At 35.2% G+C, this 15,707-nt stretch overlaps 1 pseudogene; it reads right to left on the reverse strand.

The window, feature by feature from the left end:
* Window positions 1-6,474: 6,474 nt before the first annotated feature.
* LOC112096433 lies at window positions 6,475-12,439 on the reverse strand (annotated as a pseudogene).
* Window positions 12,440-15,707: the final 3,268 nt, after the last annotated feature.

Here is a 15,707-nt window from a genome sequence, read left to right on the forward strand (position 1 = left end):
AAAAGATTCAATGAGCAAAATTAGAAATTAAAGTTAGCAATTGGTAATTATGAAATAAAAGTTGATAGTGTGTAGTAATAATTTTGATAAAATTAATAAAGATAATATAGGTTTTCTTATAATACAATTGTTAAATGAATTCAGTTTAACTTTTAAATTATAATAACAAGTATTTAGTAAATATTTTAATATTGTATCTTTTACATTACAATTTAATTTAACAACAAGACCTTAATTTAATTTATGTTTTAATATTGTCCAATTTAAATACCAAACAAGACCTTTATCATTTGGGAAAAGGCTAAACAACAACGAAACTAAAGTGGTTTACTGGTTTTGATTTGCAAGTTAGGAAGGAGAACCATGGCCATGCACACACACTAGTCAATATTTAAAATTAGATATTTAAAATAAGGGGAAACATGATTTTCTTTAAAATCAATAGAGCAATTTCATAATTTTAAATGTGTTTGGAGAGCTTTCATAAAATCTAACTTTTTGCTTTTGGGGTTATTACCTACTTTATTAATAGAAAATCTTATTTTCATAAAATTGTCATTTTCAATGTACTATAATTTAATTTAAAGAAATCCTCAATTCTAGTTTCATTTTATAAATTTATCCATCTGGTCTCATGTGCCAATTCTTAAAAATTATAAGATTGAAGAAATGTTGGAGAATTAATAAATAAAACACACAAAAACACACTATTTTATTTCTTCAACAACACTCCTCACCAATTACAACTCTTATTTTTCACTCTCTACACCTTAGAGATTTTGCTACTTCACTTGATATTTAAACCGAAGGGGAGATGGGGTATTTATACATGAAACAAACTAATCACAACCATTCATTTATTAAACTAATAAACAAATCCTCACCATCCATTAAAACCTACCACTCACCTATTTCACCAACCACACCTAACACACCTAACACAAATAATTCAAACCTCACCAACCATACCTACTCATGGAACCTTCCATGAGTTGGGCTTGATTTATTCATCTTAGATCAAGTTTATGATCCAACACCTCCCCTTAAACTTGATCCTGTGACACCAAGCAAACTTCTGAATCTTACAAAGTCTTCTTGCTTGAGTGGCTTAGTGAAGATATTAGCTGCTTGATCTTGTGATTTTACATACTTGATTTGCACTTCTTTTCTTGCAATACACTCTCTTATGAAATAATAGCGAGTGTTTATGTGTTTACTTCGATCATGAAAGACTGGATTCTTGGATAGGGCAATTGCTGATTTATTATCAACACAAAACTCGGTTGGCTCTTCTTGTGCCAAACTCAACTCTTTCAGCAAATTTCTGAGCCAAATTGCATGACAAACACTTGATGTGGCAGCTACATATTCAACTTCATAGGTGGATAGCGTGACAATTGGTTGCTTCTTTGACATCCATGTGAAAGCAGTATCTCCCTTGAAGAACACAAATCATGTTGTGCTCTTTCGATCATCTACATCTCCACCCCAATCGCTATCGCTATATCCAATAAGCTTGTAGTCATTAGAAAATGAGTATAACAAGCCGAAATTAATTGTACCTTTGATATAGCGAAGGATTCTTTTTGCAGCTTTAAAATGGGTGATCTTTGGATTCTCCATATATCGGCTCACAAGTCCAACAACATAAAGGATATCTGGTCTTGTGCATGTCAAATAACGTAAGCTTCCAACCAAACTTTTAAAGAATGTTGGATCTATATCTTCGCCTTTATCATATTTGGATAACTTGACTCCGCATTCCACTAGCGTGCTTATAGGCTTGAAATCATTCATCTTGAACCTTTTGAGAATCTCTTTTGCATAGCTTTCTTGGGAGATAAATATGCCTTCTTCCTTTTTCTTGACTTCAATGCCGAGGTAATATGCCATCAGTCCGATGTCAGTCATCTCGAACTCTTTGATCATCACTCTCTTGAACTCTTCAAACAAGCTTGGATTACTTCCAGTGAAGGTGAGATCATCCACATACAGGCACACAATCAAAATATCTCCATCTTTTTCTTTGACGTAGAGAGCATGTTCATATGGGCATTTGGTGAAGCCTTTCTCTTGAAAATACTTGTCAATTCTGCTATTCCATGCCCTTGGTGCTTGCTTTAACCCGTAAAGAGCTTTCTTCAATCTCAAAACTTTGTCTTCATGTCCTTTCACCACATAGCCTAATGGTTGTTCGATGTAAACTTCTTCTTCAAGGAATCCATTCAAGAAAGCAGACTTCACATCCATTTGAAAAATCTTCCACTTGTTCTGAGCAGCCAAAGAAATAATAAGTCTAATAGTTTCAAGTCGAGCTACAGGAGCAAATACCTCGTCATAGTCTATGCCAGCCTTTTGACTATAGCCTTTTGCAACTAGCCTCGCCTTGTGCCTTTCAATTTCTCCCTTCGCGTTTCTTTTTGTTTTATACACCCATTTGACACCAATCGCCTTGTGACCTTTTGGAAGAGTAGTAAGCTCCCAAGTATCATTCTTCACAATGGCTTTGATTTCTTCATCCATTGCAATTCTCCACTTCTCATCTAGTGCAGCTTCTTGGAAGTTGACTGGCTCACAATCAGCAAAGAGGCAAAAGAGAGTGAGATTGTCATGTCTCTCAGTTACCTCATAGAGATCTTTAAGACTCCTTGTACGTTCTTCGGTTCTTTCATTTAAGAAAGACGGCGGTGAATCTCCGCATGTGGTTGATGCTGGTGAGATAGGTGGAGTGGCAGGCTCTTGTTGTTCATCTACTTGTTTTATCTGTATATGATCATCTTCTTCAATGGTAAAGAAGTTGAAGTCATCCACACCAGAGCCAAAATCTCATTCTCATTCTTCATCAAAAATTACATCTCGACTGATCACGATCTTCCCGTTGTTTGGATTGTAAAGGTTGTATCCTTTGGAGTTGTTGTCATAGCCGATGAAGATGAACTTCTGATGGGTGTCGAAGCCAACAAAAGTAAATTCCTACTCTAAATAAATTGTGTATAGTGATTGAGCAGGGTCGTGTCCACAGAGATCGGTAATTAATTAAATCCTTTTGAAACGTAAAACGTAAAATAGGGGAATTGTTGACAATAATAAAAATCAAATTAAAATAACAAGAATGCAAATTAAAGTTGTAATTCAAATTGGAGAAAGCTCTGGTTGAAGGAATTAACTCAGCTTGATTCGACTACTGATCATTGATTCAAATATAGATTATTATTACTCATGAATAGACCGGTTATAGCTACTGAGACCCTCTAATAGCCAATCTCTCCTTAACTAGTCGATAACCAAGGTACGACCGTTGGTTATTTCCCTAATCAATAGACAACCCTAGATACGATCATAGAATTTAATCAATTGACAGCCTGAAAAACCAGAGAGACCCAAATCCTAATCAACACATATGATGATTCATTTAAATTAGATTGTTTATTCTCACAACATAACTCTCTGCTATGTTATTTGTCACAAACATTAAATTCTTCATACGATGAATCCTTTAATTGACAATAGATTAAGTTGATAATTAAATAGTGGCCAATTACCTAATTAACAAACATAATCATGAAACTAATTCAGAGAATAAACAAATACCCAAAAAGTAATAAAACAATTAAAGTATAAGAAAGATCTCACAGTAGTGATGAATCAAAGCTTTATTATCCTTCAACCAGAAAAATAGGTTTAGTTCTTCATAGAGAGAAGAGAAAAGTTAGATTTAGGGTTTCTTTGTTTTTCTCCAATCCCCAAAATCCCTCCTTTTTCACAATAGATTCCTCTCTTAAATACTCTCTCTCTCTTCTCTTTTAGAATTCTATTTAAAATAAAATACTAATATCTGAAATATTAAATTCGTAATTACAAAAATAACCAAAAATACAAAACACGTTAAACTAAAAACTGCAGGTCCGCAGTTGACAGCACGCGCCCACGCCTTATCAACAAAGTTCTTCTGACGCTCAGAAATTTCTCCAAGAGAACAATCCTCCTTAAACATCATCTTTTAGCTCAATTTTATCATCAATCAATAGAATTGCACCTACAAAAGTAAAACACAAGTAAAACATTATTATTAAGTGCAAAACATCGATATTAAGGGAAGTAAACAATGCAAAACTAGTGCATAAATTGCACTCTAACAAATTCCCCCACACCAAGATGATGCTTGTCCTCAAGCATATAACTCAAGATTAATCCCAAATCTCCACTCAATTCTCATCTCAACTCATCCAAAAATAATTTTAAGCAAGCATACCTCAAGAAATTAAGTCGATCAACATTCGAGAGACAAGGATTTTAAAGCATAGAATCTCATAAGATAGAATAAGAACATTCAACCACCAAGAAGATCCATTCAAAATTCAAGTGCAACAAGATGTAATAGCCCTCTCAATAACTTCACTCTATGCACTCAAAGTGTTTAGGGTGTCATTTATTCACTCAAATCAAATCAAAGAATGCTATTACCATAAGCTTGCTCATATATCACATCTCAATCCACAAAACATGAATAAAATTGCAAAAATCTAAGGGTCTTAAAAGGGTTGTAATGGGGTTAAATAGGTTGAATGAAAAAGAAAGGTTTACGAAAGAAAAAGAGATCAAAATGAGAAGAATGAACTCATTGAATGAACTTATGATATCAAAATGCTTATTTCTACTCAAGTCACCAAGAATGTAAACATTTTTTTTCTTTTTTTTCGATTTTTTTTTATTTGTTTTGTTTTTTTTTTGAATCAAAACAAGGAAATGAACCTTGCACAATTTAATTCAAGCATAATGCTTGTTGATCTAATTGAGAAACTTTATTACAAGGTAGAAAAAGCAACAAAATATATCCACACAATGAGTCCAAAAATCTCCTTAAATTGAGGCTCAAAAAGAAGAAAAATGGTTAAGTAGACGGAGAGAATTAGATGGGTAATGGTTAAGGCTCAAACAAAGATAGTAAATCAAGGTCTTCGGGTAGAGAAGAAAAAAAAAGAAAATGCAAGAATAGAAAAATGGTAAATGGTTTGCCCTTATCATTTTAATGCATAAAATCTCGTAATGTGGCTTCAACATGCATAACAAAGCAAGTTCTAGAATAAACAAACTAAGATTGATATTCACATAATAAAAATAATTAGAGCAAAGTGGTTGCTCATAGGCTCAAATCCTCACAAAGTTGGTAAATTTGCCATCAAATCATGTACACTCTTCAAATGAATCAACCATCAATAGTGGTGTAGAATGGGAAGAAGGTATGAGTGAAGGAAAGGTAAAAATGATAAGAAGTGAGAAAGATGTATGTAGTAATATGAAAAGTGAAAGATAAAATGTGAGTGATGAAAGAGTATGATAGAATAAAAATAGATGTAAATAATTTGAGATAGATGGGAAAAAAGTAATGAGAAAGAAAAGAAAAGAAAAATAATAATATATGAAGCATACTAACTCCAAAATCATTTAAGGATGAGTAGAATGAAAATAGATGAGTAGAGTGAAAATAATAATTCCAGGCATCAATAATGCAAAAATCCCTCCCCCACACCAATAACTTACATTGTCCCCAATGTAAGATAATCAAAGCTCACATAAAAATTAAAGCGTAAGGATAAAAGATTAAAGGCAAAAACTTCCCTGAATTGTGAGCTTTGATCCTCATAACGTCTATGGGTTTGGCGGGAACGTGGGATAAATCCCACACTCTTGAAGTATGCGGCCAAATTCTGCTCCATCTTGTCACGGATTTCGATTCACGCGCCTGGAATGCAGGTCGTAGGCTGGTTGCGTTGCGATTGCTGCTCGGCTGGAGCTTGCTGCGTTGCGCGCGGCTGCTTTCGCTGGTGGGACTTCGTTGCGCGCTGCTGGGCTGCGAGACACGGGATGCTGGTGCTGCGCTCACGGGATGGTGCGTTTTCCGGCGGGCTGGTTTGCTGCTGGTGTGCTGCAAGCGGCTGGAGAAGAAAACAAGTTCTGGAAAATTAGGGATTTTGTGAACAGTGAATAGTGAACAGTGATTTTCGATTTTTGGTTTTTTTTTTAAATAAATAAAAAAATAAAAAGAAAGAAAGGAACGAAAAAAGAAAAAAGAAAAAAAAATAAATAAATAAAATTTTTTTTAGTGATGAATCACTTTGAGACACTAAAAATTTCAGAAGTACTTTTCTAATAAGTACGTGGGCACGCCTTATAAAAAATTTTCTTCTGACCAAAATAAGCAAACACATTAAATTTCAGAAGTACTTTTCTATTAAGTACGTGGGCACGCCTTAAAACTATGTTACTTTAAAAATTACAGAAGTACTTATTAGCTAAGACGTGGGCACGCCTTATCAAAAATTTTCTTCTGACCAAAACAAGCAAATTTTTTTTTTTTTTTTTTTTGAATCAAAATTAAAAGAAGATATAACAAAAACCAAAATAAACAAATCATTTGGGTTGCCTCCCAAAAAGCGCCTTTGTTTTATGTCTTTGGCTAGACACATTTATGCATCAATCTCCATAATTGGGACTCTCAAGAGCCACATCCTCCACAATATTTACCGAAAAACCTTCATAAAAAGGTTTTAAGCGATGACCGTTAACCTTAAAAACTTTGTCAGAGGTTGGACTCCGAATCTCAACTGCACCATGAGGAAAAACATTAGTAACAATAAAAGGTCCAACCCAGCAAGATCGTAATTTACCCGGAAAAAGTTTAAGCTTAGAATGAAAAAGAAGAACTTTTTGACCAACAGAGAACTCTTTTCTCAAAATCATTCTATCATGAAATGTCTTCGTTTTTTCCTTGTAACAAACTTCCTGCACTATAGGGTTAATAACATCCACAGAAAATACTGAATGTTCCTCACTAGGATATTTCATGGCATCATTCATATTGAATTCTATAACCTCTCCATCAAATTCCATAGTGAGAGTCCCTTTATGTACATCCATTTTAGTCCTAGCAGTCTTAAGAAAAGGTCTTCCTAGCAAAATTGGGACAGAATTAGAGGAGTTATCATCTTCCATATCAAGTACATAAAAATCAGCAGGAAAAACCAACTCATTAACTTGTACTAAGACATCTTCTAATACCCCATCAGGATATGCATTAGACCTATCAGCTAGTTGAATTATCACGCCAGTTTCTTTTAATGGACCAACATTCAAAGATGAATAAATGGAACGAGGCATGACATTAATAGAAGCTCCTAGATCTAACATAGTCTTTTCAACTCTAACACTACCAATTTTACAAGGGATAGTAAACATACCTGGATCCTTGCACTTAGGAGGTAGTTTCTTTTGGAGAACTGCTGAAACATTCTCCCCCATGTGAACTTTTTCATCTCCTCTTAATTTTCTTTTGGAGGTGCACAGTTCCTTAAGGACTTTAGCATATCGAGGTATTTGTTTTATAGCATCTAATAAAGGAATATTTACCTCAACCTTGCGAAATGTCTCAAGGATGTCTTTCTCTTGTTCCTCCTTCTTGGATTTTGCAAATCGGCTTGGAAAAGGAGGAGGTATCACAATAGGTAGGGATTTCGCTTTGGTGGGTTGTGCATCTTGAGATTGAGGCATTAATTCATTCTTCTCAAGCTCATCTTCTACATGCTTTGTCACTTTCTTACTAGGCTCTTGCAACTCCGTCCCACTTCTAAGGATGACAGCACTAACGTTTTGCTTTGGATTCACCTCAGATTGTGAAGGCAATCTCCCTAATACTTGAGACTCCAGACAGCTCACTGTAGTCGCCAATTGACTCATTTGGTTCTCCAAGTTCTGAATGCTTACTGTAGTTGCCTGCTGAAATTGTTGAGTGTTAGTTGCAAGTGATTTAACAATTTCTTCAAGAGATATACCTGACTTAGAGTTTGACTGTGGAGGTGTTGGTTGTCTTGGTGGATACTGTTGTGGGAATCCTGACGGCCTAACTCCATAGCTGAAGTTGGGATGATCCTTCCATCCCGGATTGTATGTTTGTGCATAAGGATCATACCTCCTCTGAGGCATGCCTGGAAATCCTCCAACTGCATTGGCTTGTTCAGCGGGTTCTTCTTGAAGTGTAGGACACATATCAGTTGAATGACCCATATTGTAACAAATGCCACAAGTCTTCACCTGTTGCACATTACCTACAACAAACTTTTCCACAAGAGAAGTAAGTTTATCTAAACGTTGTTCAACAGAAGAAATATTTACCTCATTCACCGTTCTTGAAGTGGCATCTTGTCTGCTGCCAAATTGTTGTGCGTTGGCAGCCATATTTGATATCAACTCCCTTGCTTGAGTAGGGGTCTTGTTCACCAACACGCCTCCACTAGCAGCATCTATCATACTCCTATCCATCAATGACAGTCCTTCGTAAAAATATTGAATAAGAAGTTGATCAGAAATTTGATGCTGAGGACAGCTGGCACACAATTGTTTGAATCGCTCCCAATACTCATATAAAGTCTCCCCAGGAAGTTGTCTGATCCCACAAATATCTTTTCTGATGTTGGCAGCTCTTGAAGCAGGAAAGTACTTCTCAAGGAACTGCTTCTTCAAACCATTCCACGTTGTAATTGATCCAGGAGGCAAGTAGTACAACCAATCTTTAGCTAGCCCATCTACAGAGAACGGAAAAGCACGCAGCTTAATCTGCTCTTCAGTCACACCTTGTGGTCTCATACTTGAACACACAACATGAAACTCCTTAAGATGTTTATGAGGATCTTCACCTGCAAAACCATGAAACTTGGGTAATAAATGAATAAGACCAGACTTTAATTCAAAATTTACCTCCAAGTCTACATATTGAATGCAGAGTGGTTGTTGATTCAAGTCTGGTTCAGCTAACTCTCTAAGAGTTCTTTCTACAGGTGCAGGTCTATCCATCACTTGTTCTTCTGAATCGCTAGATGATTCAACTAAATCAGGCACCGTATCTGTTTCAGAAAGCAAAGGCGATGAGGATCGTTGCTTAGCTCGCTTCGTCTGCTGTCTCAGCTGGCGAGCTGTCTTCTCAATTTCAGGATCAAAAGAAAGTGTACCTGTACGATAAGAACGAACCATACACCAAGTAAAACGTAAAAAGGATTAAATAAATGACACCAATCCCCGGCAACGGCGCCAAAATTTGATGGGTGTTGAAGCCAACAAAAGTAAATTCCTACTCTAAATAAATTGTGTATAGTGATTGAGCAGGGTCGTGTCCACAGAGATCGGTAATTAATTAAATCCTTTTGAAACGTAAAACGTAAAATAGGGGAATTGTTGACAATAATAAAAATCAAATTAAAATAACAAGAATGCAAATTAAAGTTGTAATTCAAATTGGAGAAAGCTCTGGTTGAAGGAATTAACTCAGCTTGATTCGACTACTGATCATTGATTCAAATATAGATTATTATTACTCATGAATAGACCGGTTATAGCTACTGAGACCCTCTAATAGCCAATCTCTCCTTAACTAGTCGATAACCAAGGTACGACCGTTGGTTATTTCCCTAATCAATAGACAACCCTAGATACGATCATAGAATTTAATCAATTGACAGCCTGAAAAACCAGAGAGACCCAAATCCTAATCAACACATATGATGATTCATTTAAATTAGATTGTTTATTCTCACAACATAACTCTCTGCTATGTTATTTGTCACAAACATTAAATTCTTCATACGATGAATCCTTTAATTGACAATAGATTAAGTTGATAATTAAATAGTGGCCAATTACCTAATTAACAAACATAATCATGAAACTAATTCAGAGAATAAACAAATACCCAAAAAGTAATAAAACAATTAAAGTATAAGAAAGATCTCACAGTAGTGATGAATCAAAGCTTTATTATCCTTCAACCAGAAAAATAGGTTTAGTTCTTCATAGAGAGAAGAGAAAAGTTAGATTTAGGGTTTCTTTGTTTTTCTCCAATCCCCAAAATCCCTCCTTTTTCACAATAGATTCCTCTCTTAAATACTCTCTCTCTCTTCTCTTTTAGAATTCTATTTAAAATAAAATACTAATATCTGAAATATTAAATTCGTAATTACAAAAATAACCAAAAATACAAAACACGTTAAACTAAAAACTGCAGGTCCACAGTTGACAGCACGCGCCCACGCCTTATCAACAAAGTTCTTCTGACGCTCAGAAATTTCTCCAAGAGAACAATCCTCCTTAAACATCATCTTTTAGCTCAATTTTATCATCAATCAATAGAATTGCACCTACAAAAGTAAAACACAAGTAAAACATTATTATTAAGTGCAAAACATCGATATTAAGGGAAGTAAACAATGCAAAACTAGTGCATAAATTGCACTCTAACAACTTCTCACTTTTGTCATCCAGCTTGGCTCTACTTTCGTCTGGTACATGTACATGGGCAATGCTTCCGAAAACTCTTAGATGGGTGATGCCGGGTTTTCTTCCACTCCAAGCTTCTTGTGGCGTCTTGCCCCACACGCTTCTTATTGGAGATCGATTGGATAAATAGACTGCACATGCAACTGCTTCAGCCCAAAATTCTTTAGGTAGCCTCTTACTCTTAAGCATGCTTCTTGCCATCTTAAGGATGGTTCTGTTCTTCCTTTCTGCAACACCATTTTGTTGGGGGGATCTTGGAACTGTCAAAGGGTGTCGAATTCCATTTGCTTCACAAAACTCAAAAAATTCTTTGGAAGTGAACTCTCCACCTCGATCAGATCTCATGGCTTTAATCTGGTATCCACTTTCTTTTTCAACTGCAGCTTTAAACTTCTTGAAAGCTTCAAAGACTTCTGATTTTTGCTTCAAAAAATACACCCAAGTTTTTCTTGAAAAATCATCTATGAAGATAAGGAAGTAGTTACTTTTACCAAGGGAGTTTGGCTTGAATGGACCGCACACATCAGTATGAATGAGCTCGAGTGGCTTCTGAGCTCTTGAGTTTGACTCATTTAGAAAGCTCTTTCTGAACTGCTTGCCAAGTAAACATCCTTCACAAAGTTGATCAGGGTGATTGATGTATGGTAAGCCTTTCACCATGTTCTTCTTAGATAGTAGCTCCAGTCCTCCAAAGTTGAGATGCCCATATCGAAGATGCCAAGTCCAGGATTGATCTTTGTGACAGGCTTTGAGACATTTTGCAACATCATTTTGAATATTTAATGGAAACATTCTATTCTTCGACATTTTCACCTTTGTAATTAGATTTCCTTTGTCATCTCTTAGGAAAAGACTATAATCTTTTAAGTGAATATCATAGCCTTTTTCTAAAAGTTAATCTAAACTAAGAATGTTGCTTTTCATATTGGGCACACAGTAAACATTCGAAATTATTTGGTGGCTACCATCTTTTGCACGAAAAAGAATGTTACCTCTACCCTTCACTGGTACTTTTGAATCATCTCCAAAAGCGACACTGCCATTCACAGATTCACTTAGTTGCACGAACATGCTTATATTTCCACTCATATGATTGCTAGCACATGTGTCAAGATACCATGTATTTTCTTGACCTCCACTTGTGTCATTGCGTGCTAGTAAAAGTGTCATTTTCTTCAATTTTCTCTTCAGCATAGTTCACTCTCTCTTCAATTCTGGTGCTTGGAGCTCTGCATTCTGAAGCATAATGCCCAAACTTTTGACAATTATAGCACTGTACTTGGGATTTGTCATACCTCAATCTTGGATTGCCTCTGCCTCGTCCTCTGGTTGAGCTTTCTCCTTTGGCATAATTGGAGTTGTTGTTGTTGAAATTCCAACCTCGTCCATGACCACGACCTCTACCTCGTCCTCGGACATAGTGCCTTCTCTCGTTGTCGGAGCTTTCTTCTCTTTTCTTTGGATTGACTTCCATCTTGAGAAGTTGTTCTTCGATTCCTTGCTTCTTTTTTTGTTTTTCTTCATAGGCTTGCAACCTTCCTTGAAGTTGTTCGATCGTCATATCCTCCAGATCTCTTGTTTCTTCAATTGTCACAACAATATGGTCAAACTTCGAGTCTACCGATCGAAGTATCTTTTCAATGATCCTTACCTCTTTTAACTCATCGCCATTTCTTTTTAATTCATTGGAAACGGTTACAACCCGAGTAAAGTAGTCAGAAATTGACTCCGACGCCTTCATGTGTAAGGACTCAAATTCTCCTCGTAATGTTTGGAGACGAACCTTCTTAACTTGCTCCGCTCCTTTGTAAGAGGTCTCTAGTTTCTCTCATGCTTCTTTTGAGGAGGTTGTACCAGCAATTTTTTCAAAAGCATCTTCATCTAATGATTGAAAGATGAGATACTTTGCTTTATTCTCTTTCTTCTTCAAGTCTTTTAAATTCTCCTTCTGCGCCGTAGTTAAAGTGGCTTCATTTTCTGGCACAATAAAGCCTTTCTCCACAACATCCCATACGTCATGTGCGCCCAATAGAGCCTTCATTTTAATACTCCAATTTTCAAACTTACTTCCCTTTAATTGTGGAACTTGAAATGACATCATACCACCGTTTGCCATAACTCACAAATTGAGTGAGAATTTGGAGATTCTGAAAGCACAGATGGATCCGGCACGTCGAAAAACCTTGGGAAGGACTCGAGTCAACTTTTGGTCAACGGTCAACTGTCAACGCTGGTCAACGGTCAACGTCGGTCAACGGTCAACACCGGCTTGGTAGTCTTGGTTCGGTCCGAATTGGTTCAGCTCGAGTTGACTCGGTTCGACTTGATTCGGTTCAACTTGGTCGGCTTGGTTCAGTTCAGCTCAGCTTGGTTCAACTCGGTGAGTCGACTCAGCTTCAGGACAGAAAACTTCCGGTGGCAAGTGTGGGCGCGCTCGGTCTCGGATCGGGATGATTTTTGTGGCGTCACGTTCCTCTCGTCGAGATCTTCGATTTGATATGCTATATGACTATATATATCATCAAGCACTAGCTCTGATACCACTTTGTTGGAGAATTAATAAATAAAACACACAAAAACACATTATTTTATTTCTTCAACAACACTTCTCATCAATTACAACTCTTATTTTTCACTCTCTACACCTTAGAGATTTTGCTACTTCACTTGATATTTAAACCAAAGGGGAGAGGGGGTATTTATACATGAAACAAACTAATCACAACCATTCATTTATTAAACTAATAAACAAATCCTTACCATCCATTAAAACCTACCACTCACCGACTTCACCAACCACACCTAACACACCTAACACAAATAATTCAAACCTCACCAACCATACCTACTCATGGAACCTTCCATGAGGTGGGCTTGATTTATTCATCTTGGATCAAGTTTATGATCCAACAGAATTGAGAAAATCAAAACACTTATTCCTTTTGAAAAAAGCTCTCGAAAGACAAATTTAGAATGATATCCGCTTAATTTCGTCTTCTTTCAAGGAAATACACATATTAATTTCATTACGAATTTTATTGGAAAATCTATCACATATACCTTTTGTGTCAATTTAGGTTTAATATTACTGAAAGAAAATATTAGAGTTTTAAAAAAAATTTAGCAGGTGTGTTAGAAGGGTGTCAAAAGACATATCATTTTATTTAATTATATTGAAATGTATCCTTAATTGTAAACTAATTTAACTTTAAAGATATTTTAGTAATAAATTTTTATATTAAAATTTGAGTGTTTAAAGTATTGGTTAGAGTGTAAGTAACACCATCCTTTACAATATGGATTTGGATCCTGTCCTAATCTAATATTTCCTAATCTTTATAGGAGACGATTAGATCTATTTTTAACTTTCCTTAACAATTACAAAAAAAATCACGGTCTTGGACTATTTACAATTCTAAACTTACTGTTTTGGATTAATTAGAATTCTAAACTTAACAAACAAATCGATTGCCGTTAAATTTTTTTCCATTTTCTTTAATCGTCTTTTTTCTCTTTTCTTTTTTTATTTCTTTTCTTCAATCGTTATTTTACTTTTTTTTTGGATTCTTCTCAAAGCCCTTTAAGAAAGGCTGCCAAACCTTCAAAAAAAAAATTTCAATAAGCAAAACTTTTTATTTTAAAAGATTAAGATTGTAACAGACAAAAATTTCTAGTCTAGATATTAAAAACTTGCAAATCAAATGATAAAAGCCTCTTATTAGAGTACACTAACTTTAAAATAAAATAAGATGTCAAAGAAGTATTATAAATTAAACTAAAATTTCCAATAACTAAATTCAAATGTTGTTGTTCCATTCTTGAGAGTCTTGAATTGTATCCAGAATTCCGACACTATTTTGTTGAAGCAACTCTCGGAAACTTGTTTGTTGAGATTGTTGATGAAGTGTCCATGGCATTAGAGCAGGCATATTGTTACCCTGTAATTGCAGTTCTGACTGAGAACGAAAAACAAAGAAGACATAGACTTAGTCATTTGGACACCATATTTAACAATTTGACAAGTTCAAAATATGAGCATCAGACATAAAAATGATAATTGTCTCATCTAATATTAAAGTGTGAACCCACACTCATAATTTTGACATTCATAATTCAAAATGAGCAATGAAAACTAATACTACAAAATGAATATAAATTCTTCAGTTGTTTTATAAATTGAAAAATACTTACAAGGTTGGGATTACGGAAGCTTGTTGATACATAAGGGATTTGGTCGTCCAACCGACTTAATTGGAGTACCTAGATTATAAACCATTATAATATGAATTACAATAATATAAACTGCTTCATTTGACACTTAATAAATGAGCATTGATATTAAAAATAAAATGATTAGTCAAAAGACATATAAAACTCACTTGAGGCTCAGGTTGTGATGGATTATTGGCCTTCTTTTTTCTTTTGATTAAAGCTTTCTCCAAATTGCTCTTAAATCTACGTCTTCCGCGTGATGTTTCTCTCTTCTTTAGTCCTTTGGCTAGGAAAAAATTAGAGTTTTTTGCACTTTCCAGCGTGTCGTTGCTTGTTTGTTCTAGGGAGGAGATAATTCATATTCTTTTTCCTTGTCACCCTCCCTTTCTAATTGTAAAATATTTTCGACCAATTTAGCTAAATTACTTGCATGTAGATACGTTAGATTATCGGCCTTTTCACTCTCAGAAGCTCTATTTGATATCCTGGTGAAAATGGAGCACATAGATCTATATCGACATGTTTGTTGTAATTTTGGATCTGCTTGGATCTCACGTCCATTAATGTCTTGTACACTTTTAAATCTGGCTTGTTTTGTCCACCTTTTAAAGATATATTCGTTGGGGATTGATAAATCAACGGCATCTTCAAACTGATCTTGAAAATCTTCAAATATCTTTTTTGTGTAAACTTCTCTTGCCTGAATCAATATTTTGACAGATATTTTCGTATTAACCAACCGAAAGCATGATTCATATTTTGCTTCTAACTCCTTATATCGCATATCTTTCAACACTCTTTCAAAGTGCATGAAAAATTGTGACACATTATGGTCTGATTTCAAATAATCTTTCAAGCTAGCATGAAAACTTTTGCTAAGTTGAGTACTTTTCATCCCAGCAGACCACACATGTCTAACATATGTAAAAGCCCATTTCTCTTTTAACTTAAATATGCTACTTAGCCAATCATTGGTATGCATATCGTATTCATCAAGCATATTATTCCAAGTAGTAAAGAAATCATATTCTTCCTCTATTTTATCTATCAAATTAAGTAAGACACTTTTCACCCCATTAAAACCGTTAAACACAGACCTTATATGCTTTAATGCATTTTGCATCATATGCCACATACAAAGTTTATGGTATGTGTTTGGCATCACCTGTGAA

The sequence above is a fragment of the Citrus clementina genome, unplaced genomic scaffold (assembly GCF_000493195.1).
Source record: "Citrus clementina cultivar Clemenules unplaced genomic scaffold, Citrus_clementina_v1.0 scaffold_8, whole genome shotgun sequence".
Taxonomy (NCBI): domain Eukaryota; kingdom Viridiplantae; phylum Streptophyta; class Magnoliopsida; order Sapindales; family Rutaceae; genus Citrus; species Citrus x clementina.